Here is a 25354-nt window from a genome sequence, read left to right as displayed (position 1 = left end):
ATAATAATAATAATAATAATAATAATAATAATAATAATAATAATAATAATTATTATTATTTGTATCCCGCCCTATCACGGGGAATCTGGGCGGCTAACAGCAGTGGGGAAATACAATATAAAAATAACATTAAGATACAAATACAATTACAAAAGCAATCAAACAAATTTAACAAATACAATAACAATTTAACAAATACAATAGTTATCAAACAAAGATAATAAAAACATTACAATCTAATAAAATTCATAATTAACTCATTTCCCAGTCCCTCAACACAGGTTCAAATTGCAACAAAAAATACAGTAAAGTTAACAAAGCAAAATACATAACAATTAATAGAGTAAAAACAAGTGAAAATAAAAAAATCCCCATTCTCAACCCCCCTCTCAATCCTAAAAAACAGTATAAATTATACAAAAAAAGAAAAGAAAAAAAAGGCGGCCGGGGGGGGGGGGCGGGGAGAGAAGACTCCTCCTTAAGTCCAGGAGCTGAGGCATGGATGGAGGCGAGGTGGAAGGAAGGCAGCAAACACTCACTCAGCCCAGCCTTCACTGGCAGATGGTGGAGAGGAGGGAAGAAGGAGGACCAGTCTTCCTCCTTAAGTCCAGGAGCTGAGGCATGGGTGGAGCCCAGGTGGAAGGAAGGCAGCAAAATTATATTCTTCTTGCAGTATATTCACTTTTTCTCCAAAGATTTTGCCCCTGAAAAAAGGATTTCAACAAATCAAATTACTTAAGAAAATACTATTCATTTCTAGCGGAGGGGAAAAAAACATATAAAAGGTTTTTTTTTTTAACAGTGATTCATTTTTAATGAAAAATTCAAAATATGACATATTCCATTTCCTTAGGACCTTTATAAAGCTACTTAATTTTAAAACATGATGATGATTTTATGTCAAAATATTGATTTAAAACAGCACCTTTTGTTTGATCTCAGGAGTAATAAATATTGAATGCTTCAACAGATTTGAAATGTTCATATATGTTGGATTTACTATACTTGACTTTCAGATTTAAAACAACAACCATCCAAGAGAAGACAAATCTATTGAAGACTGGAATGTGCATTCCTTCAGCATTTAGACATCATACACAGTGGGGTGTGAGAACATCTCCTCAATTTACTTCTATTTGTAGAATGTGGTGTGTGACCTAATGCCTAGGTATCACAAAACTTTGTGCATATATCTATTGTCCCCATGTTGGGTTCATGCATTCTGTTTGACAGATGGTAGTGCTTACCAGGGATGTAGCCAGGATTTTAGGAAGGGGGAGGTGTCCAGACTAAGTGCCACCATTATAATGGGGCTTGGGCGCAGTGGCGCAGCAGCACACACCATTCATTTTTCTAATGGAAGGGGGGGGGGCAGACCCCAAGACCCCCCATTGGCTACGTCCCTGTGCTTACAGAAGTCACATAGACATTTTCCAAGACATATATGCCATGTCAGGTTGTATGAATGTGTATTCTGTGTTCAGTTTTGTGCCTCAGTCTATTCACACAAAATAGGGTGGTGGGGGTGACAATCTGTGGCCCAAGGCTGTGTGGGCCTGTGTGAGGTCCATGAAGGCTTCAAGTTAATTTCAAAAGTCTTGTGATTAATTTGGGCCTTTGAGACAGCAATCTGGAAGAGAAATCCCCTGCAGCCTGCTAGGGAGGGAGAGAGAAAGTAGGGAAGGGGAAATGGGATGACAAGAAAGAGAAAAGAGGGTTGCAAAAAGAGACAGAGAGTAATAAAGAAACAAACAAATAAAAATGGTAGGTTCCCAGATTTGGGTTCTTGCCTTGTCCACTGCAAGTTTCAATGCACAACTGCCATTTGGCCTGTGACAGAATACCTCCCAAAGGAATGTGACTCTCTAGAGAATAAAAGTTACTACCTCTTACATACACCATACCTCTCAGGTTAAAAAAAGAAAGAATTATTACTCATATGCATCAATTCAAGATTTTACTCTTGATGTAGCAGCTAACAAATCTATGCTTGGGCTCAACTGTATATAGAGAACTTTGGATGAGGAAAAGCTCCCATAATCTCTTCACCAGTTTGTGCCTTAAATTTATCTGGACATTGAAAATAATGGGGGAAACCTGCTTGTGCAATATTTTTTATGTGCCCAGGTGGAGTTTCACAGAAAAACAGATCTCTGTAGCTATATATACAGCTCCCATCACCTTCAGCCAGAATGTCCAATGACAAAAGATTATGAGAGTGTAGTCTAGAATATCTAGGGGACATTTGCACAGCTGGTAGCACAAGGCGACTGCTATTCTGTTGTAATCCTACCTCAATCTGTAGGGAGAAGCAGGAAATAATAATAATAATAATAATAATAATAATAATAATAATAATAAGAAGAAGAAGAAGTTAGGTGACACCCTTTATTATGCTGAGTATATACTATTGGGTGTAACAATGCTTGTGTATATGTGGCCCTCAAGAGATTGTTGAAGTATAACTCCTATCAGTTCTAGCCAGCATAGAAAATGGCAAGAGATGAAGGTAGGTTCAATCGAATAGCATCTGGAAGATTACATATTTTTTTGCTCTGATTTAGAAAGAAATATGTTGAAAGAATAGAAGACATACACGGAGGAATTAAAGATTCCTATATGGATCTGACCTGGTTAATGTTGTTGTTCCATGTTCCCTCTTATGGCTGTCTACAAGTGCCTTCTTAAATCAATCCATGTTATTAATATCTAAACTTAAACATTTTGCAAGCAGTTGCCTGTTACTCCTTCTTTCTACAATTTCCCTAAACCTTATTTGAATTAGTTGAATGTATTCCTCTTCTGTTGGTCTAGCTGGCAGATTTAGTCACTACGTGAGATAGGAGTTCTGCCTGGAATCTCATATGGATTAGTACCCTCCCTTAGGTACAATCTGAGTCCTCTTGTTTTTGACCTAATTATCTCTCAAACAGCTAGCCACCTTGGGAGGGCAGAAAGCCTGAAAAGCATGCCAACAAAATGAGATGAGGATGAGGGGTTCATTTGTTTTCTCAGTCACTTGGTGTGCCTGTGAGGTAGTGAAGGAGTGCCAAATTGGCATAGCACACTTCAGCCTCCACCTTACTGACAACCTGAATGCCAGCAAATAAGAAATCATCCAGCTGCATGAGGGTCACCTATAACGGAGTGTGGAATCAAAAATGGAATAACAGAAATGTAAGCTGTAGCTTCTGTTTAAGAGGAACTGGCAAAACTACTTCTGAGTATTCTTTGCAAAAGAAAACCCTGCAAAATTATGAGGTTGCCATAAGTCAATGGGTGATTTGAAGGCACACAAACACACATAAATTCTGGTATATCCCTCAACTGATCTTTTCAGAATTCACTGAGGATGCTTACTCACTGGTTTTATTCTTCATAAAATAGAATTAATGTTCTTTTAATGTAATAAAACCAACACAGAAGTACAGAAATTGATTTAGATGCAAAAAATAGTTAATTATTTTGTAATAGGGTCTAAAAGGCAGAAGCCATGACTGTACTTATTTATCATTTTATTTATTTATTTATTTATTTTATATCCTGCCTTCATCTGGGACCCAAGGTGGCCTATATACTGTATGTCAGAATTAGAAATAGAAGATTGGTGAGATGTTTAATGAATAGTGCTGACATTTTGCTTTCTATCAGAGGCAGGAGTTGTATGGCTTTCCAGATGTTGTCAAATTGCAACTTCAGATCTCAGCAGCCCTGGTCACCATAACTAATAGAGAAAAGTGTTGGGAGCCACTAATTCCCACCTCTGTTTTATATTATGGAAGACCTCTAGGACTAGAAACCAAAGGACAATCAAGACATCCTTGCAACATTAATCATTATTAATCAGAAATAAAAACGCTCCGACATATGTTTTATTGACTTAAAAAATTAAAAATAAAACATTTTCAACAATAAATTGTACATATTTGAACACTGCAAAATTACAACTGATTGGAAAAATCTTAAAATGAGAACTCTTTTAATAAAAAATATGAAAAAGTTTGCCCAGATACATTGTCATGTCCATCTTGAATAAATATTTTCCTATTCAGGAAATGCATTCCTATGTTGTCCATTTCATCTTTTAGTTACTTATTTATGACATTTCATACTTAATTGACAGTGAAGTTGTAACTGTCAGTATATACTGTATGTGCTTGTCCATCTGATAACCCCTATCTATATTTAAGATGAACATTACTTCCTCAAGATGTGATTTCTCAAGAAGAGAATGTTAAACAAGAATTTGGTATGGGCACATCCTCCAGTAGACCAGGTGCTCAAGTCCAGCTGTTTTTAAGGTACATGTGCAGAATTTAAAAATAAACATATTGATTCCTTCATTTCAATTATATTCTTGGAGATGATTACAGTGAATAAACAGCCATTTGTTTGGTGAGTCCCACCCACACCAGGATATTAGCAGGCTATGCTGGTGAATCAAGGACCCAAATTTATTTAAGAGAAAGAAATGCATTTCTGTCCCCCATCCTGACCAACCAGTATCAAAAAGAATGAGAGCCCTGAGCCACACATGTTTACATTCTGATATAGTTTGCAAAGATCGCTGAAAAGTGTGTGTGCTGGGAAAATTTTGTGAGGCTAATGAATTTGATAGAAGACAAAACTTTTGGTTTCAGTTGGTCATTTACAGCCTCCTGTAAGGTAACCAACAATTTCCCACTGCTTGCTATATAACCCATTCCCCAGTTTCTTGTCATTATAGAAAATAGAACATGCTTTGTAACCTTCACAGTGTCAGCTTGTTTTTGGAACAATCCCCAGCACCAGGATATTCAAAGATAGAGAATTGCAAGGTTTTTTTTTTTAGCACCTATGAAGCCATGCTAGAGTCTCCTTCAGTGTCTTTTCTCTTTTAGTCAGTGTTCTTGCTTATTTTACACGAATGGTTCATATAGTCACTGTTTACTGAGTGTGTTCTACCCTTATGAGGGAAAAAACATCATAAATATTGAAGAGATTCTAAAATTAAACCAAAGCAATTCAACCATAACTATCTAGCCATTTTAGAAATTTCATTGTCTCTCCATTTTGCTGGCACACATAGACTTGCAGCATATATGCTAGTTGGAAAGGAAAAGAAAAATATATACCAAAAGACACATAGAACCATAGAGTTGTAAAGGACCCAAAAAGGTCAACTACATCAGCCTGCTGTCAAGGTATACTGCAGAGTCCTTGAAAGGTGGCTATTCAGTCTTGATTCAAAAACTTCTAATGAGGTAGAATCTATCACCTTCTAAAGCAGTCTGCTCCACTGCTGAACAGTTATTACAGTCACAGTGTGCCTCTTCATATTTTACCCTTTAAATACTCTCATATCAGTTCCATTATGTCTGTTCATTATTTCTAATTGATACAATAACTTTTCCCTCTCAATAAATGTGCTTCTTCTCATATATTTGCATAAAAGCTTGCTGGTGCTTTGTTTGGATCATTGACATTTGGCAATTCTAAATTATCAATGTTCTGTGATTTAAATGGTGTTCGGTATCTCGAAGTACTCTTGCATGTGAAAGTCCTTTTAGGATTGTTAAAGAAAAGTTTTGGTAGAATATTCCAGTATGTCATTCTCTGATTTATTTTAATATGAATGTGTTATCAAGAAATTCTGATGTATCAGCTCATTATACGGTGATTCATTATATCATTTTAAATTTCTTGTAACAGAATCTTGTCAACACTGGATCTAGTTCTTACTTGATTATCTTCCAGAATTAGAGTGGCAACATTGTCCTCAGTTTTAAAGCAAAGCAAGTTTTATAAGCTTAAGTTAGTCACGATGTCTCGTGGGATTGGATCCAGATTTAGCCCTGCTTCATAGCAGACCCATGATTTGCAAGTAGTACTGATGTCCAGGGGTCTGCTTTCAGTATTAATAAGTATGTATTAATGGGACCTAACAAATAATGTGAATCATAACAAATACTCTAAATATTCAGCTGTGTGTACTAACAATGTATTATATTACCTTGTGTGTACAAAACGTTTCTGTAAACACAGTTCCTAGATTTCTCCAATTAGCATGACTAGTAGCAGTGCTTCTGGAGGATTGTACACCATGAAGTAAAAAAAAAAAAAAGAAATTTTCCAAGTTTTGGTGCTGGCCATATTTATGCAACTTACATGTTTAGAAAGGCCTAAATGCCCTGATTCTATCTGATCTTGAAAGAGAAACGGGGTCAGACTTGGTTACTTGGATGGGGGACAAGAAAGGAATAATAAGCACTGTAGACTATGTTTTATCAGATCCAGCATGCCATAGTGGTTGGAGATCAGGGTTTGATTCCCAGCTCAATCATAAAACCAGTGGGTGACCTGCAAATCATATGCTCTCAGTCTCAGGTGCAGGCAATGGGAAATCTCCTCTGAACAAATCATGCCAAGAAACCCCAGGGTAGGGTCGCCCTAGGGTTGCCATAAGTCAGAAACATGACTTGAATGCACACAACAATAACAACAAACTATGTTTCAAAAGAAAGCAATGGCAAACTACTTCTGAGCATTCCTTGTCAATGAAAACCCTATGACATCCATGGGTCCCCATATGTTGATGGATAACTTGAACGACCTCCCACACATGCATGTTTCAAATCAAATCTTGGTCATACATAAACTTGGAGGAAGGAATCGTGAAAATCTGAGGAAGGAACAGCAACAATTTAAGATATGCAGGTGACACTATACTACTAGCAGAAAATAGCAAAGACTTGGAATGACTATTGAAAAAAGTCATGGAAGAAAGTACAAAGGCAGGTGCACAGCAGAACATTAAGAAAACAAAAATAATGATCACAGAAGATTTACATAATTTTAAAATAGATGATGAAGTTCTTGAAACAGGTTTTTTTTAATATATATATATATATATATATATCTTGGCTCAGATATTAAAGCACTCAAGAAATCAGAAGACTTGGATTTGGAAGGGCAGCTATTAAGAAACTAGGTAAGATCCTGGGGTGTAAAGATATATAACTGAAAACTACAGTTAGAAGTTGTCTGTGCAGTTGTCCATGCCATCATATTTTCTATTTCTGTGTACGGTGGTAAAAGCTGGGTAGAGAAAAAAGCCAATAGGAAGAAAATCACTAATTTGAAATATAGTGCTGGAGAAGAGTTCTACGGATACTGTGGACTGCTAAAGATGACAAATACAGTCGGTCCTTCTTATACACGGATTTTTTATACACGGATTTAAGCATACACGGTTTGAAAATGTTCCAAAAAAGTATAAATTTACCTTGATTTTCCATTTTTATAAGGGACACCATTTTGCTATGTCATTATATTTAATGGGACTTGAGCATACACGGATTTTGTTATACACGGGGGATCTTGGAACCAAACCCCAGTGTATAACAAGGGTCCACTGTAAATGGGTCCCTAGCGCAAATCAAGCCTGAACTTTCACAAGAAGCCAAGATGACTAAACTGAGACTGTTGTACTTTGAATATCTCATGAGAAGACACAACATGCTAGAAAAGACAATAATGCTTAGTAGGGTAGAAAGCAGTAGGAAAAAAGGAAGGCTGCACTCCAGATGGATAGACTCAATCAAGGAAGCCATGGTCCTGAGTCTTCAAGATCTGAGCAGGGCTGTTGATGACCAGGTGATCTGGAGCTCTTTCATTCGTAGGGTCACCATAAGTTGAGGTCAACTTGAGGGCAGTCAACAGATACGTTGCTCTCACAATTCTTTCTTTGCATGCAAATTAAACAGGTAAATCTAAATGCTTCTCTCTCTAAATGTCTGTGTTGACCTTTGTACAAGCCCCAACATTTCATCAAAGTATTTTTTTTTTTAAAAAAGGGTCTGCCTGGATAAATAAATAAATAAACAAACGAGCTATAAGGTCACCTCAGCTTTGTGCCAAGAAAAGCTGAAAGCTGTGATGTTATAAATCTTGCACATTAAGCAAATTTGCATAGACTTACTTGTTTTGCATAATTTCTTTTACTCTGGCTAGTCAGGAGAAAGGGCAGAGAGCTCTGTAGATACTGATAGTTTGTCACTAGTCATCTGCTACTCTCTCCCCTAAACAAATGTCTGATGTATCACAACATTGGTCACATACCTTCAAGCTGCTTTCACAGTCATATGCCCTAAAAACTTTATCTGTTTTTTCCTTCTTAAAACAAGAATGCTGATATTATTGAAATCTTGAACTGAGTTCTCAACATGATCTTATATGTGTCTGAATTATAGCCCTTTTTAGGGACTCTGTGGTAGGAAGCAGTTCATATAAACTGTCCCCTCCTTTGATGTTGTTGTGGTGGTGGTGTGCCATCAAGTACTTTCTTCCTTATGGTGAACCTACAATGGGGTTTTCTTGACAAGATTTGTTCAGTGGCGGTGGATGTGCGCATGCCATTGCTGTCCTCTGAGGCCGAGAGCATGTGACTTGCACAAGGCCACCCAGTGGGCCTATATGGCTGAGCCAGGATTCAGACCTTGGTCTCCAGAGTCATAATCTGAGGCTCAAACCACTACACCACATTGGCTCACACACCATGCTGGCTCACACCTTCCATCTTCAATGGAAATTTAGAAAAGGTAACACACTTACAAGTACATGAATGGCAGGGTTCATTTCCTCTAATATATATTATTTGGGGGGATAGCTAAAGGGCACAACTAAATATATAATAGGCAGCATTATTATTTTTTTATTTACTGTGGTGAGCAATACTTACTTTTTACTGTTTTGAGTGCTTTATGGGGGCTAAAATGGTTTCTTGGGGCATTCTGAGGGCATTTTCTGCATTCCTAATTTTGGGTCATTTTCTTACTTTCTAAATGGATCATCCCCCTTCCCCCAATAATGGAAATACAATCAATAATGCAATTAGTTATTTAATGTTATTTAATGTTTCATGCTGCCAACTTCTTTCTTTCAGTAAGTTGCAAAGGTGCTTCAAGATCTCTCTGCATACTGATTCTACAGACTAACACAGCAATATCTTTGTATTCTGTCCTGGTATATTTTCACTGTTTATCAGAACCACAGACTACATCTTTTAGAAATTCAGACCTGAACCACAAGAGTAGCTATTGCCAGGTTTTTCAGCAATACAAGCATCCACAGAGCTTCTCTGAGAGCTTTCATTTGTTTTGGTCTCTTACCAACATTTTATCTAACCAGGTTTCTTCAAACACAGGTTTTTTTCCTCCTCCTTTTTTAGTAAGAAGATATCAGCTTTACAAAGACATGTCAGTGCTGGCATAGCAAAAGATAAACAGCCTCCAGACAAACCAACCCCACCGAGTCTTCCACTTGCTGAAGGTTAGAAGAATAAATGAATAGATTTATATTCATTGGAGACGATAGCTCAGTTGCAAAGCAACTGCTGGATTCCACTGGGAATCAGTGGCCTAATGTTTGCAAGAATACTGCATCTCGTGAGGATGCTGGAAAAAGGCTTTGTCTGTGAGCACCTATCGTAGTCTCTTTACTACAGTGGCTGCACTAGGCAGTACAGAACAGCCATAGCAAAAGAGATTAGCACAGCAAGCTGGACCAACCTCATTTTCTGTATAGAGGGGAATACAACAAGCTTCCCGTTCTATCCAGCATCTCTTCATGGCCAGCCATTGGGCTGAAGGGAAGGGGGGAATCCAGTACAATTATTATTGCCATGAGGTCCGGAAGAAGATCTGGGGCTTGACTAGGTTGCTGATGTTTTTGTCCCCCATCCCACCTGCCCAGTTTCCTTGCTGTTAGTAACAAGATGCCTACTAGGAGGTGCCCAGACAGCAGGTCTCTGAAGTCACTTCCAGGCCCATAGGATGTTAGGGAGATGACAGGGAGAAGAACATCTTCCACAGATTCCTCCCCCCCCCCCCCCCACACACAGCCAGGAATTTCTTTCCTGCTTGGTCCAAATCCACCAACCCCAGAAGTGCTCACCCAGCCAACATGCATCAACTCACCAGATCTGAAAAGCTGGGGACCCACCCTGAACAAATGTTTGCACTGGGGCTTGAACCCATTCTCACCAGCCCTGGTCAACTGCCAAGCAACCCATTGGGACAGATATTTGTGTATTTGAAAACATTTGGAGAGGTTTTTTCCCCCCAGATAAAAATCACCTCAAAAATTGCACCAGTGAAAAATGCATTTAAAAAAAAATCAGATGGGTTGGGGAGGATATTCTTCAAATATTAGAAAAGTGGGATCCAGGGCCACACTTTCCCCACCTTTGGTTTAGCATTTTAGAGATTTTATTATATTAAGTTGTATACAAGTACTACAAATAAAGAAAGAATGGTGTTCTCTTTCTCTCTCATTGAATTGGGTTCCTTTCCGAAGGGGTGTTAACTGATGTAATGGGAAGCAGATCCACAGGGAATAATCTTTGGCTAAAACTGAAGTGAAGAAATGAGGTCTAAGAGGATATTCTTCAGTTGCGAAAAGATATGGGTTAGCTATGGAGTTGGGGGAAAGATCGCTAAAAATAGTCAGGCCACTCTAGGAAGACTTTTCTATCTCAGCAGATGGATATTTTGGCTAACATAAAAACATTAAATTTCTGAAAGCACACCGGTTTGACTTGGCACAGCTAATCATTTGAAGTATAAACAGCTTTTTTCTCAACAAGAAGGTTTTTTTATTATCAGTTATTCTATACAACTCTATTTGAAATCCTCTGTACCTGTTCTGTGGGGAGGTGTTATAGGTATGACCTGAAACTGATTTGATGATAGCAAAGCAGTATCAAATCGGAATAATTAGGAAAGACATCCAGATTGAGGGTAATACTTTTTTTAATCAATACTTTGGAAGTAGAACTTGAGCCATTATTTATTTTATAATTGATTCATTACTTGTTATTGTTTAAAGGAAACAAGGACTGTCATCAAGTATTTGTTCAAGAGGAACACATTAGTAACAAGTAATCTCTCAGGTACTTTTATATATTTTATATCATTTAAAACAATTAAATAAAATAAAACAGTTAAAAAGACATAAAACACTCCAAATCCCAAAATAAATCCTGAAGTAATATTTTAAGATGATTTGTTACACTAAAAAGTTACAGTATTACCCATTGTTATGCTTTTTCACATACAGTAAAGCTATTAGACGTCATTACTCCCCAAAATAACACATTACAGTTAAATTTGTTACTTTTAATAAGTAGCTTCTAAGGTATAAGAAGAAAAACAGTAAACATAATAATGGGGTGATCTAGTTTTTGCTGCTGTCAGACTGGCTCTCACATACTTCTTATGTTCTGTTCCCAGATGACATTTCTATCCTTGACATATGCCATTCCTTGAATCTGGATGACAGCCGTTCTAGCCGATAGGCCCCATCTTGTTTCCACTCAGGTGGTCCTTTGGCTTATGTTGGTGTCCTGTTTTTACACCCCATAATTGTACAGAAATGTTGATTAAGCACAGCTTATTTCAAGGTAATCTTCGAGGAGTGTGACGTCTGTGTGCAAACAGGCAAGATTTCTTGTGGAACTGGAACTGCGCTAGCTCTAATAGGCAACATGTAAGCCCAATTTTAATTTTCCGAAAGCAAGCTCTGCTCCATTTTGGTTCTAATGCAAAATGGCAGCGAGCAACGAACATGGTAATTCCCTTAAATCATACATATTTTACATGAAAGCAAAACAATTTGTAATAGCAATGTGGCCTCTCCAGTAGCTACAGCTATCATGGGTTAATCACTCCCTTAGGGAATTCCAAGTACTCATCTGTTCTTCATTTTCTGCTTTACCCCAAGGACACGATTATCCTGCGCCGATGGTCATATTCTCTGTCATGCCTTATTGGTTAATTGCAGCATCCTTTCTAAAAAAGAAGGAAATCAGGTAAGATAGTTAAAATCCCTTTCAGATGGTTTCATGGCTTCTGAGCGGAAAGTGAGGTGGACTAGTAATTAACCATCCTGGAAAAAAAACATCTACAGCCACCTACCCCACCCTCTTCCAAGAGACATTGTTTTCCCCCCAGACTATGGCGAAGTCACTCTCCTGATTTCTCTTGCACAGCTCCAGGCTTTTCATGTCAAAATACACCAGCTGAGCATGTAGGATAAGAACAGCCATGGGCTTTTCTCTGCTCCTCGAGACATTTCAAATCTACAATTTTCTGATTAGGATAATACGGTGTATCTTTCAAAGGCATCCCCCCTCCTTTTTTCTTCTTTTTTCTGCCCTTCCCACTCCTGAAATTGTAACTTTTAGAGAGGACATTGCTAAAAATTAAAAACAAAACAAAACAGGGAGGATTATATCCACCTGGGAGAAAGGTGGCATATACATAAATCAAAAAGAATATAAATAAAAATAAATATTCCTAGTATACATACTCCTGTGCACACAGAGAGGTTAAAAATGTGTGTGTGCTCTACTTGCAGAAACGATGCATTGAACCCATTCCTGAACATTTCCAATGGAATATCTATTTGACATAATTGACATTGAAGCATTACCAGAAATCACATTTTGTTAATCTATTTACAATAGTATAAATGGCATTGCGTAGCCAACTGTCAGCCTGGCTGCTGTAATTAATAACTTTAATGCTAGTGTTCCTTCAGGACAGGAGACAGTCACACCACTGACCACTTATGGTTTTGCTGCATCTCCTTGGCGATTGTCCAGCCTCTGTAGGAGAGCTTAGCTCACAGGTTTCCTTGCTTTTCTTATCTCTTACCCATGTTGCAGCTATTTAGTATAGGAATGCAAGCTAGATGAGAAGGTCATCGAAAGGGTCTGAATGGTAAAACCTACCTTCATACTTCAACATATTTTATTTAGTATTCAGCAAAGGCTTTTTTTCTTTTAAAGGAAGGTGATACCCACAAACATTTCACTACATTTTTACCTGCATTTGAATGCCTTTGTGTTTATTTACCAACCTTTTTTTTCCTTTTCAGAAATGAATGATCCATAAAGGCAGTAAATGTGAAAATCAGGTCTTAGCCACAAAATTGACTGAGGCCAATTGAGACAATTGTAACTGCCTAAGGAGTTATAGAACCACTATAAGTGGTTAAAGTGTTGGACCAGGACCAAAGAGATCCAGATTCTAGTTCCCACTGAGCTATGAAACTCACTGCCACGACCTTGACTGAGGGGCAGAACAGACCACTGCAAAGGGGCAGCTTCAAGCCGCCCATGAGAAAGCTGGATTGGGGCTGCAGCAACTGCACACCATGGCCTCAATCCAGCTTTTTGCAAGTCCAAAAAGAAGCAGCAGAGTTGCTCCTTTTTGCGCCAGCAAAAAGCTGGCTTTTATGCATCACTGCAACTTTAAGGCACTTCAGTGGTGTGCGGCATCTAAACACCATGCCACCGGAGCACCTGGAAGACGGCCCACATGTGGGCAGCTGAGTGACTAGAAGCCAGCTTCCAGGTGACTTGGGGTTATGCGTCATGCGAATGCCACACTGCCAAGCCAGCTGGGAGCTGGCTTTTCATGCCGGTCTGTTCTGGCGCTCAGTCACTCTCTCTTGGGCTGCATCTGAACTGCAGAAATAATTGAGTTTGACACCACTTTAACTCCCATGACTTAATGCTATGGAATTCTGGCATCTATGGTTCTGTGAGACATTTAGTCTTTTCCATCAGAGACCTCTGGTGCTACAACAAATGATTCCTACGATTCCATAGCATTGAGCTATGGCAGTTAAAGTGGTGTCAAACTCAATTATTTCTGCAGTGCAAATGTACTGCCAGCCTGAGCTACCCCACAGGGTTGTTGTAAGGGTAAATACCTCGAGCTCACCAGAGAAAGGCAGAATATAAATATAATGGCAGAATATAAATATAATGGTGGATTCCTGCTGACTGCAACGTGGTTTCGATTTGACCTGTCTCATGTTGGTCTACAAAAAAAAAGGGAAAGCCATTAGTGCTGAATCCTCCTGCATCATAAAAGCCAAGTAGATTATTGGTAAATTATGAAGTGGTAAATTTTGAAAGCTCTCTTCATGACAGATCTCACAGCTATGCCCCAAGGAGAGTCCAAATATATGTGGCAGATCTGCAGCTTGTTATCCCCTGAGGTTTGGTGCCAGGATCCCTCATGGATACAAAATTCTGTGAATTTTCAAGTCCCATTAAATACAATGGCATAGTAAAATTGTGTCCTTTATGTCAAATGGCAAAATTAAGGTTTGCTTTTGGGAATTTATATATTTTAAAAATATTTTCAAGTTGTGGATAGTGAAATCAGTGGATAAAGAATCTGTGGATATGGAGTGCTATCTATACACGTTTGCCTGTCTGTGTCTGTTATAAATACTTGGCATTGCAAGAAGAATAATTTACAAAGCTTATTATTGCTGGAAAAAGTCATTTCGGTAACTATTGTGAAGCAGGCCATCAAACTCTGATAAAAGGAAGCTGGAGGAGAAGTTTAAAACAGATGACACAACCATCAACATTGAGCAAAATGCCTCAGCAGTTTGATTCTACAAGTCCCAGCTCTGCTACACTGTTTAGCTGGCAATGAATTATGAAATATAATTTATGAGACAAACAACAGTTTCCAATTATGTAATGCCATTCCAAATCATTCACGGCATGTATTTACCCCAAACAGGTCCCAAGGTGGCTCACAAAATATGTTTTAAAACAGACAAACAAAGAAACAAACAACAACTCAGTTCCGTTTTAAAGCACAATTTAAACATCACTATAATATAACATGGCAAAAATATAAAGTCCTTAAACATACCAAAACAAAAACCCCAATAAGAAGCCTTCCTGGGCATCCCATCATGTACTACATGGTCATGTATGGTATAATGCATTTGACACATATTTTTGTGGACTACAGCATACTTATGCCACAATAAATTGTTGGCCTTTAAGGTGCTGCAGGATTCATTGCCAAGTGTATTCTTTCATATCATTGGCATTATTTCTGTCCTCCTTCACTCATGTTAAGGAGTGCAAGTGGGCCTAAGCAAGTAGACTATTTATTGGTTTCTCCTAAATCAATCCTGTCCAGCTCCCAAATCTTTGGGTTCATGCGTAGAAACCTTCATTGTTGAATGAATAAGAGTTTCATGGCAGACTTCTTGTTCTGTTCCTGCTCAGTTCAGCAGAGCACGTTCTGATGTGCTTCCCCAAGGACTGTGCCCAAAACCCATCTTTCTCCTGCTGGAAGATGCATGCTTATCTTACAACTGATGAGATGCTTAACAGTTTGCAGAGCATTTGCTAGTAAAAAATAAATACAGCTCAAGCTGTAAATGTTTTAATTAATACAGTACAAAAACAGTACAGCCTTTTCATGAATCATTTGCTACTGGGAATTTTCAAGTACAAGATGGCTTGGGAGAGCTTGAAACATGTACCATATGATAACATTTGACAGATGGGGATTCTCAAAAATGGGATGTACTGAGTTGTTATCATAATATCAGGCACATGATATTCACATGTGTTCTCCACCCCCTCCTCTTTCCCCTCCTGCAATCTCTATAATTGAGGAATGAGAGTAAACTTTGTTGAAATAAGTATGTGTTATTAAAATCAAATAAGCGTATTTGAAATTGAAGAAGATAGCTCAACTGTAGCAAAAGCAAAATAAAATAGACTGTTCTGCAGTTATATGACAATCATAAAAATGAATTTTATATACATATTACATAGTATAGAGTATCTTAAAGCATTTAGGACTGGATTATTCACCTTTACTGCTTGCAGATTTTATTCCTGCATTTTAAATCACAATTGTTTAATTGTACAGTATTAGCTGCATTCATGCATGTTGATCAGTGATACAGTCTTTCAGTCTTGTTTCTTTTAAAAAGAAACTAAAATTGTTTTTCTCCTCAAAATCGCCTAGTGTGCTTATTTATTTACCATGTTATACTAAACAAAATGAAGCATTTAGTTACTCACTGTAGTTAATTGGTTACATTTGAAATGTTACCTAGGTTTATTTTCCTATTAGGTGCCCAAAACAGCTTACCTGATCTACCAACTATGCAAATTGAAATAACAATAATCCACATCATTTGATTTATTCTGCCTACCTACCATTACCACCACCACAAAGCAACAACCATTAGACCATTATCTTGGCTCAGTTCTAGGCTACACCGTTAGTTGTATAGTTTACTGACTTGTGTAAGTCATAGAAGAAGAATGAGAATGTAAATGGCTGTAGTATAATGGCAAAAAACATGCTTTAAGTATGTATGTAAAAGATTCAATCCCAAGCACCTCCAATGAGAGCTAAAAAATAACTGTGCAGAAACTCTAGAAATCTTAACTCAGCAGCTACATCCATATTGCAGAAATAATCCAGTTTGAAAAGGCTTTAACTGCCACGGCTCAATGCCTATGACTTCTGACCTTTGTAGTTTTGTGAGAGATTGTCATCTCTGTACAACAGACTACAAAGAATCCCATCCCAGATCCCATATCATTGAGCCATGGCATTAAAGTGGTTTCAAACAGGATATTTCTGCAGTACAGATCCAATCAATGTGAGAAACACCAGGGACTCATTGACCTACATAATTATAGCACCTTATGCCACTTTAACTGCCATGGTCATCCCTACAAAACCTGGGATTGGCAGTTTAGGCTGGGGCATTTAGAATTATCAACAGAGTGCTCAATTTTGGCAAAATGAAAATCTCAAGATTCATGTAGCCATGGCATTAAAGTGAATCAGTACGTTGTAATTGTGTGCTGTAAATGGGCCCAGGTTAGATGGTTAAATGTTTGAAGGATTTTTGTGCTCTGTGCCATTATATGGCATGCAAAGATTTACTTTTTGATGTAAGTATCAGGAAACAAGAGGAACAAAGAATAAATAAAGTCAAACCATGGAATTTAAGATTTAAAACACAAAAGCAACATTAAAATTAATAGGTTCTATGCATGTACTAGAAGTAAATTCCAATATTTCAAGGATCTTACTCCCAAGCAGGTATCCACAAGATGTAGCCTTGTTCATTCTGTATGAACAGTTACACCAGTTTTGCTTAATGACACTTTAAGACCACAGCAAAGCGCCATGAACTGTGATACTTTACAGAAAATGTTTCAAGGGACTAGAAATATCTTACCCCATAATTTTGAAAAACTTCCCTGGAAGAAAATAAAATTGAACTCAGTGGGACTTACTTCTGAGAAAACCTGAACAAGGTTCTACATTCTGACAGTAAGGCGGGTTATAGACCACCATTTGGGGCGGTCTGGACCCGCCCCTTTCCGGAGTATCGGGGCTTCAGTGGCTACACCGGCAGCCGCTGAGGCCCCGATCCACCGCTATTCAGGCTGCGGTGAAGCGGCAAAACGTCGCTTCCCCGCAGCCTGAAAAGGGGTGTCCTTGGGGCTTCAAGCCCCAAGGATACCACGCGGCGGCGGGGAGGGGGGAGAAAGGGGCCGCTTGGCCCCTTTCTCCCTTGCTTAGCTGGGCGCAGCCATCTGAAGGCTGCGCCAGCAAAGCAAAGCGGTGCCGCGGACCAGGAAAGGCTCCGAAATGGAGCTCCTTCCTGTCCACGGAAAGGGCGCTCTAGGCGCCCTGCCGCGGATTGAGGATGTCACGTCCGCGCCGCCCCGTCTAGAGGTGGCGCGGCCGTGACGTCCTTACGCGGCGGCCATTTGGAAGGGCCGCCGCCGTTTAGTGCGTGACGAGCACGCACTAGGGTTAGGGCGGTGCGGAAGCACCGCCCTTTTGTAACCCTAGTGCGTGCTCGTCACGCACTAAAACGCGGTCGGTAACCGGCCTCAGATCTGTTTGACACTGACTCCCTCAGAGAGTGGTGGAGTCTCCTTCTTTGGAGGATTTTAAACAGAGCCTGGATGGCCATCTGACATGGGTGCCTTGATTCTATGTTCCTGCATGGCAAGAGGTTGGACTGGATGGTCCTTAAGGTATTATAATTTCTTAATCAAAAAAGAAAGAAAGAAAACAAAAGAAAAAGAAAAAAAAGAAAAAAGAATTTTGAAATTTTGAAACCATTAAGGGACCTGGAAATCATAATAATAGGATTCAGAATTGTATTGCTGAACAAAATTTGACTTAGCATTGATTAGTGCTGGGAAGATCCTAGAGAGCTGAATTTTGCAGATGCAGCAAATCAGAGATGAAATGTGACTAACTTGGCAGAATTTAGTTCCTACTCCTTATGAAGTTGCATAATAATATTCTTGTTCCTATTCTACTCCGCTCACTGTTGGAGTGTGAAAGGAGCCCTTGACTGTATTTGCTATTGCTATCTCTCTGACAATGTTGGCACTGAGATTGTGCAGAGGGTGCCCAGAGAGTGGTATTTCAGGCCATCTGAGTAGTACCAACAGCTTGTCAGACAAATTGCCACTGGATCTTCTGTGACATATAAAAGGTAAATGTAGTCCCTTGACATGAATGTCTAGGCATATTCAACTGTTGGGGGTGGTGCTCATCTCTGTTACTAAAGAGCCATCGTTGTCCAAGGACTGCTCTAGTGGTTATGTGGCTAGCATGACTGCACCAAGCACTGTTCCCACCAAAGTGGTACCTATTTATCTACTTGCATTTGCATGCTTTCAAACTGCTAGGCTGGCAGAAGCTGGGACTAGTGACAGGAACTCATCCTATCATGCAGCACTTGGGCCCCGAATTGCCAACCTTCCGATTTTCCAATTGTCACAACTGGCATCTTAACCACTAAGCCACTGCATCCTACATTACATATAGTTCTGACTTGATCTTGACACTCAGGTTTACTCTATCCCCTTCCTCATTTCATGCTTATAAATCATTGGATTTCACCACAACAATGGACTATACAATGCTGTTCATTCATGATCCACAGTTCCAACATTATCTATCCAATATCCTTCCATGAGCTTGTGCAACTGCATTCACATAATAGGCTTCCAGTCACAGCATAAAGCCAGTTAGTTGCAATCATACCCTTTCCTGAAGGTTGGTGAAGGTTATCATGCATGCCATTACAAAATTTAGAACAGTTCTTGTTTCCTTTGAGAAAGTACTCTCTGGAGGTTTTGCTCATTATGAGCTTATTTGGAACTTTCTTCTTCTATAGGAGAATATAAAAAAATCCTCTGAAGTCAGACACCCCCCACCCCCAAAGAACTGAAACTTCCTGGTCAGTATAGTTTGATGCTTGGTCTGAGAATATAAAATTAGTGGAATTGTACTAGGAAATCATTGAAAATCAAGAGTTGAAAGTTAGCTGTGTTGGTTTTACTTCAGCCTGGAAATGAAAAGTTAATTGGTTCAGGTCCAGATTATTTAAGGGACTGTACTCTCCTGCATGAATTTGCCTATGTTCTGCAATCTTTTGGGGAGGCCCTGTTGCTGTCCTGCTGCCATCCTTACAGGAACATTTAGTGGGAACACTGAAGGAGAGGGTCTTCTCAGTGGTTACCCCTTTCCCAGAAGAGCTAGACTGGCACCTTCCTTACTATCTGTCTGCAAGCAGGTAAAATTCTTTTTATTCCAGCAGGCCTTTTGAGAATTGATTTTTCAGGGAAAACAGGCCTTGCATAATGTGCTGGACTTTTAAGTGTTGTTGTGGTTGATGTTTTAATTTGTTTTAACTGGTTTTAAATGTTATGATGGTTTAATTGCTTTTAAACTTCTGTATCTTGTTAATTTTTAACTATGTTTAACCGTTGCAAGCTGCTTTTGAATCCCAAACGGAGGGGAAAAAGTGGAATACAATTAAATCTAACAACAACTCTGGGTTAACAGTGAGACTTTTGTATAAGTGTCTGTAAATTACTGAACGATGTTCTCTGTCTATGGTAGGGATGGAGAGTCATGTTTGTCAGTGCCTGGCTAAGATGTGTGTTTGAAGAAGGCTGAGAGGTCAGATGTACTATCCGAAGGAGGCTGGGAATAACTGCAAAATAATTTATCACATGAAGCTGTTTTATGCTCATTTGACTTCTCCATCTATTTTCTAGTAATTCTGCTATTTACCTATAATGCCCTAAGTTCCCTAACAACTGATGTACCTTGCAACTCAGTTTGCTGGCCATTAGGGGACATTAACAATCACTCTAACCTCATTGTCCAGTCACCAACACAAACAATATATATCTTTTGATAAACACACACACCTGCATTGTTCTGTAACCAGAAGACCTTTTATCGCATCATATCCATGATCTATACCTGATCCTAAAAGTTTAATTAGCTCATGATATAAAATTACTGCTTGTCAAGGAAGAATTAGCTCAGCCTTCTCTAATATGGTACCCTCCAGATTACAACACATACCATCTCTTGGCAGGATAGGAATAGGAAATGTTAGCTGGAGTGGTGAGATGATGTTCTACTCCAGCATATTTGGAGGGCACTAACAAGGATATAAATGGGAAGGTGGCAAAATGAGGGCATTGTTCACCACAGACCTCCCTCCCTCCCCAAGAAACTTTCCTTTAGTTGCTCATTCCTCTCATTTGAAGTGAAAGCAAGAACTTTCCCCCCTAAAATATATAGAACTTAAACAAAGGTCTGATTTTTGTAAAGCTTTATTCAATATAATAAAAGAATTTCTAAGGTAGGCATATCTGTTTAAAACTTCTAATTCCACTGCATTCAAACATCTGAATATTTGGGGATAAACATAGGGGTTTGTTTGTTTGTTTGTTTTGGTGTTCTGGGCCAATTCATGGTTACTGTAATGTTGTGCACATTTTGCTTTCATAGGAAAATCCTGTTACGTCCCTCAAATATTGGAGCACTTTGCTCAGACCGCTTTCCCTTTGTTTTTGACTGATTAGATAGAGAACACTTTTCCTTTTGTTCCCGACTAAGTGTGGAATTGTTTGAATTCACCCTAATTATATGATTGCTATCCATTGAGCAAAGCTACTGGTCCCCCTGCTAAGGTGTTGCTAGGCACTTAAAAGACTGGGGCCCCAAGCCCATAGATCCCAAGTCTGCATAAAATTTGCATGAGCTAAGACAGATCTGTATTACACAAGGTATCAATATTTAATGCAACTGGAACTAGAGATCCATGGGTGCAAGACTCGCAAGATTCTTCCTCATCATTGTGAAAGTGTCGCTGGGCTTTGTCCTTTTCAAACACAATACAGAGTTGACAATTTGGGATTGCTGGACCCTCCACCTTATCTTTTAGTTGGTCAGTACCTTGCAGGTTTATATTGAATTGGTATTGACTGACAGAGTATACCTGGGAAGGGGGGGGGAGCACATGACACACAGAGCTGAATATCACATAACGTACAGAGCCCTGTCCCCCAATCTTTCCGCATGCTCTCTGCTCCTCAGTATTTACTGTCTGGGGTGACAATCTAATGGTAGGGCTGGCCCTGGACATTACAAGATTTACCAGTGCCCACTAATTTAGAAAGATTTAAAGGGAGATTAGCCAACAAAAATAAAATCTAGGCTGAGATTCTGCACCCAGCAAGCAGAGCATAACGCTCCACCTTCACAGTACCCCATATCTTGTCCTGACAGCTGAAAGCTCCAGGAGGACCCTCACCCTCCAAGTGATGCTGCTTACTGGTTGGGAGGGGAGGGAGGAGGAATGATGAAGAAGGAGGCAATCTTAACTTGGAGGAGGAAAGACATAACAATATATTTACAGATAGAGTACACTGTCATTTTTCTTCCCCTGGGAGCCCAGAGAAGCACTATCTTCATTGTCTACATTGTGTCCTCACTTCCTCCCCCACCCCATTGAATTGCATCCTCTCCCAGGGCTTGATAGCTGTGGGGTTAGCAAATATTGGATGGTGTGCAAAGGGACAGAGAATAGTTTCTTGCATCCCATAAAAAAAGAAAACCTCACAACAGACACACACATGGAAGTCATGCTTACATGGATGCTGTCTGTAGTTCATTTACAATCAGACGAGAAATCCTCCAGTTTTTGTCCCCTCTCACTGTCAAAAGAAAGAAGAAAGGAAGAAAATAGGGAAGAGAGTGAAGGAATCACAGGTTTATTGAAGTTAATTCTTGTAGTTGGAGATCATTGTTATGATAAGGACTCCATGGCAGACACTGTGCTAAAATAGGTAAAGAACAACCAGTTGCTCAGTGCCCTATTTAATGATGCTGATTGTGAGTACAATGAGATGATAAGCTTGAGGGGAGGCAAATGTATGGCAAATGTAAAGTACCACTTTTGCCAGGCAACCTGAAGACAAAAAGCAGTGAGATGGAAGCATTGTTTAAAGAAAGAAAACCATTTCCCACTCTGTTTCTGTATGAAGTCAGGCCAGCATGTAGGTGGCTAAAAATATACAAGTTTAGAGTGAGTCAATGTGTCATTTATTAGAGAGTTGAGTCCAAGTCAGATCATTGAAGAGACTTGAGCCTTAGTCAACTGACTCAAATCTACACCACTGGTTACAAGTTATATGTGAAAATGTATTCAGCCTAAAATGGAGAAGCTGAGTCATGTTACCACCAGAGGTAATATTTCTATTTAACGTGCTGAATTATAAAACTCCTACCTACAAAAATATCAGTGTGGAAAAGAATTTAGCCATTTCCAAAATGGAATTAGATACCAATATAAGATTGTACCAGTCACTGTCCCCCTTGGCAGCCATTTTGTGACTAATTCCATAGCTAGCATTCATTCCATTGCTGGGGGCAAGGGTTGTTCTATATGTCATTAACAGCATAACATACACATGCAGGGTGAATTACTTGTCATGACCCAGCAGTTGTATTCTTCTGACAGTGGCTGAAATTGAGTTGCACACACAGCAACATTTCACATTGCCGTTGCATACCGTGGTTGTACATGTGCTTGTGCATTTCACACTGGAGTTTCATACTGATTTCATATTGCACAAAGGCACCCTGTCATTAACAAGTGTTGCCCAATGTCGCTATTTTGTATGAGGACTGTGTAGTGGTGGTGTAGCATATCTCCACATGTGGATATTCATGCTGCACTGAGATGATATTGGTTTGCAGCCTATGACTGGTGAGTCTCAGTCATTTTCTGCTTTTTCAAGTGGTCCACGAAGGTAGGAAGCTGAAGAAACCTGCTTTACAGCACTACCCTTGGCTATGTAATATTTAATGTTACCTATATAATATAGGTGTGTGTGTGTGTGTGTACACACACATATACACACATACATACTAAAAGTCTATTAAAAGTATATAATACATATGACTGAGATTCCACCTCAACATTGGGAGGAACTTCCTAGCAGTAAGAGCTGTTCCACAGTGGAACACACTCCCCCAGAAACTGGGGGAATCTCCTTTTTTGGAGGTTTTTAAGGAGGGGTTGGATGGCCATCTGTTGAGGGTGCTTTGATTGTGTATTCCTGAATGGCAAAGGATTGGAATGGATGGCCCTTGGGGTCCCTTCCAACTCTATAATTCTTTCCTGGATGAATTGATTGCTCCCAAATATTATTATATGTGTTAAGCTTCCCTTTCACTCTCCTCCTTCTGAGGGAAAATGGAGATTGTTGCACATTAAGAACCAAATCAGCTCAAACAATAATAGCCATTTGCACATTGCCAACAGAATGAAAATGCCTCACTTCAGAGAGAACAAAATAGGATACAGATTTACATAAGTGCTATGTGTGAATTTTTCCTGCACAAGATGCATATTTAAAAGTAATAAATGGAACCACCTTTTGCCATCATGAGGCATATGAGCAGTTGACCAGTGGAATTTATCACATGGTAGGGTTGTGCCCAAATCCTGTGGATAAACGGGGTTTAAGACCAGGAATATCCTGCAAGAGTGGGATTGTTTTAAGATGACATCGCGCAACTTGGGCATTAACACAACATTAAATTGTGCAGAATCCGCAAAATTGCTCCACTGTTAACTTCGAGATAGCAGCACAATTTTGCGACTTTCTGCATGTGCTAATGTCAGGTTAATATCAAAAACACCCAACATGTCTGAAAACAATCCTGCTCTTGTGGGATATTCCCAGGATTTAAACCCCATTTATCCATGGGATTTGGGTGTGTTGCCTCCCATGTGATAAATTCCTTTGTGTTTGCTCAGTCCAGCTGTCTTTAATGACTTATTGGCCATTTCAAGATATCTGCTCAAGGCTAGCCTGAAATATTGTGCTGCTTGAGGCAGAACACCACATGCCTCCCTGCCAGTTGCTCCATTTAAGCTGCCTAATAATCAAAACCAAATGAATTTTCTTTTGGCACACGGGGCAAATACTTCTCCCCATTCCTGGCAGTAATTCTACAACAGAATCACTGTATTATGCCCTTTTAGGACACCAAAATCTTGCTATCTCACTCTGCCTAATGGTAAGGCTGGTCTTGAATCCTTTGTGCGTGGACTCAGAACTCAACCCCATTCATCTTCAGTGGGGCTTACCCTCAGATAAGTGGGTTTAGGACTGCAGTCTTAAGTGTCATGTCAGCCGGTTCATATTCTTTATTAAGCTCATAAGCATCTGATGACTTGGAAGTGGCACTGATTTTTGAATGAGCAAGAACAGAAAGGATTTGATTTACATTTTGTTTGTTTGTTTGTTTTGAAAATAAGATCAAGGTTTCTGCCCAAATCTAAAATAACCGTGGCTGAGATCTGAAATACTTCTCTCCATCTTGCTGAAAACATTATTCCCAATTGGCATGACAAGACAGTTTGTACTGTAGCCTGCAAGAGCTTCCATCATGCATTTCAGGGCTGGTCGTCCCAAGGACATTTCCACCAGTTGTTATTGTCATGATACCCAAATAGCTAGCTAGCTAGATTAATAAATGAATGAATGAATGAATAAATAAATAAATAAATATCAGTCTCCTCCTTAAAGGAACCAGAGCCCTTTTAATCTATTAAAACAATCTATTATTTAATCTATTCCCAGGTTTGACCTGGTAACCTTGCAGGGGTTTATAGTGGCTTGCTAGTGAGTCGATCAATGCAGGGCTACAGCTGGGTCACATTGCAACCCTGATGCCCTCTAGGTGGGTGGGACTGCATCCCCCATCATCCCCACCCAACATAGGGAACCCCTGCAACCTTTTTTTTAGGGGTGGGAGGGAGGATAGATCTGTTTGCTAACAGTTTGCTAAGAGATCTGTTTGCCAGTGTCTTCCTCCACATCCCAACTTCTTCTCCTTCTTCTTCAGGGGGGCACAGCGTCCCCTTGAAGAACCCACCCACCCAGCCAGCCAGACCTTGACGTTTGGAAAAGTCCCCTTCCTGGGTGGCATTCTTGTCAACGACATCAAGGAGTCTCTTTCTTGATCCTCTCCGGAGGGGACACTTTCGCCGCCCCCTCTCACCTTGAAACGATGGCACACAGTGTGTGTGTCTGTGTCTGTGAATGAGACAGAAAGAGAGAGCCTCCCCTCCTCCCCAGTGACAGTCCAGCAGAGGCAGGGGAGCCAGG

General features: G+C 39.6%; 1 protein-coding gene and 1 long non-coding RNA gene across 2 annotated transcripts in view; one reads left to right on the top strand and one right to left on the bottom strand.

The window, feature by feature from the left end:
- Positions 1 to 25354, top strand: part of HMGN1 (high mobility group nucleosome binding domain 1) — a 1114480-nt gene that overhangs the window by 147645 nt on the left and 941481 nt on the right. The window lies entirely within an intron of this gene.
- LOC121925562 lies at positions 11617 to 25348 on the bottom strand. Its single transcript, XR_006102896.1, has 3 exons — positions 25140 to 25348; positions 21823 to 21886; positions 11617 to 11828 (listed from the first exon to the last, which is right to left on the bottom strand). It is a non-coding gene; the product is annotated as an uncharacterized LOC121925562 (long non-coding RNA).

The sequence above is a fragment of the Sceloporus undulatus genome, chromosome 3, assembly GCF_019175285.1.
Source record: "Sceloporus undulatus isolate JIND9_A2432 ecotype Alabama chromosome 3, SceUnd_v1.1, whole genome shotgun sequence".
NCBI lineage: Eukaryota > Metazoa > Chordata > Lepidosauria > Squamata > Phrynosomatidae > Sceloporus > Sceloporus undulatus.
This window is presented reverse-complemented; position numbering and strand designations above follow the sequence as displayed.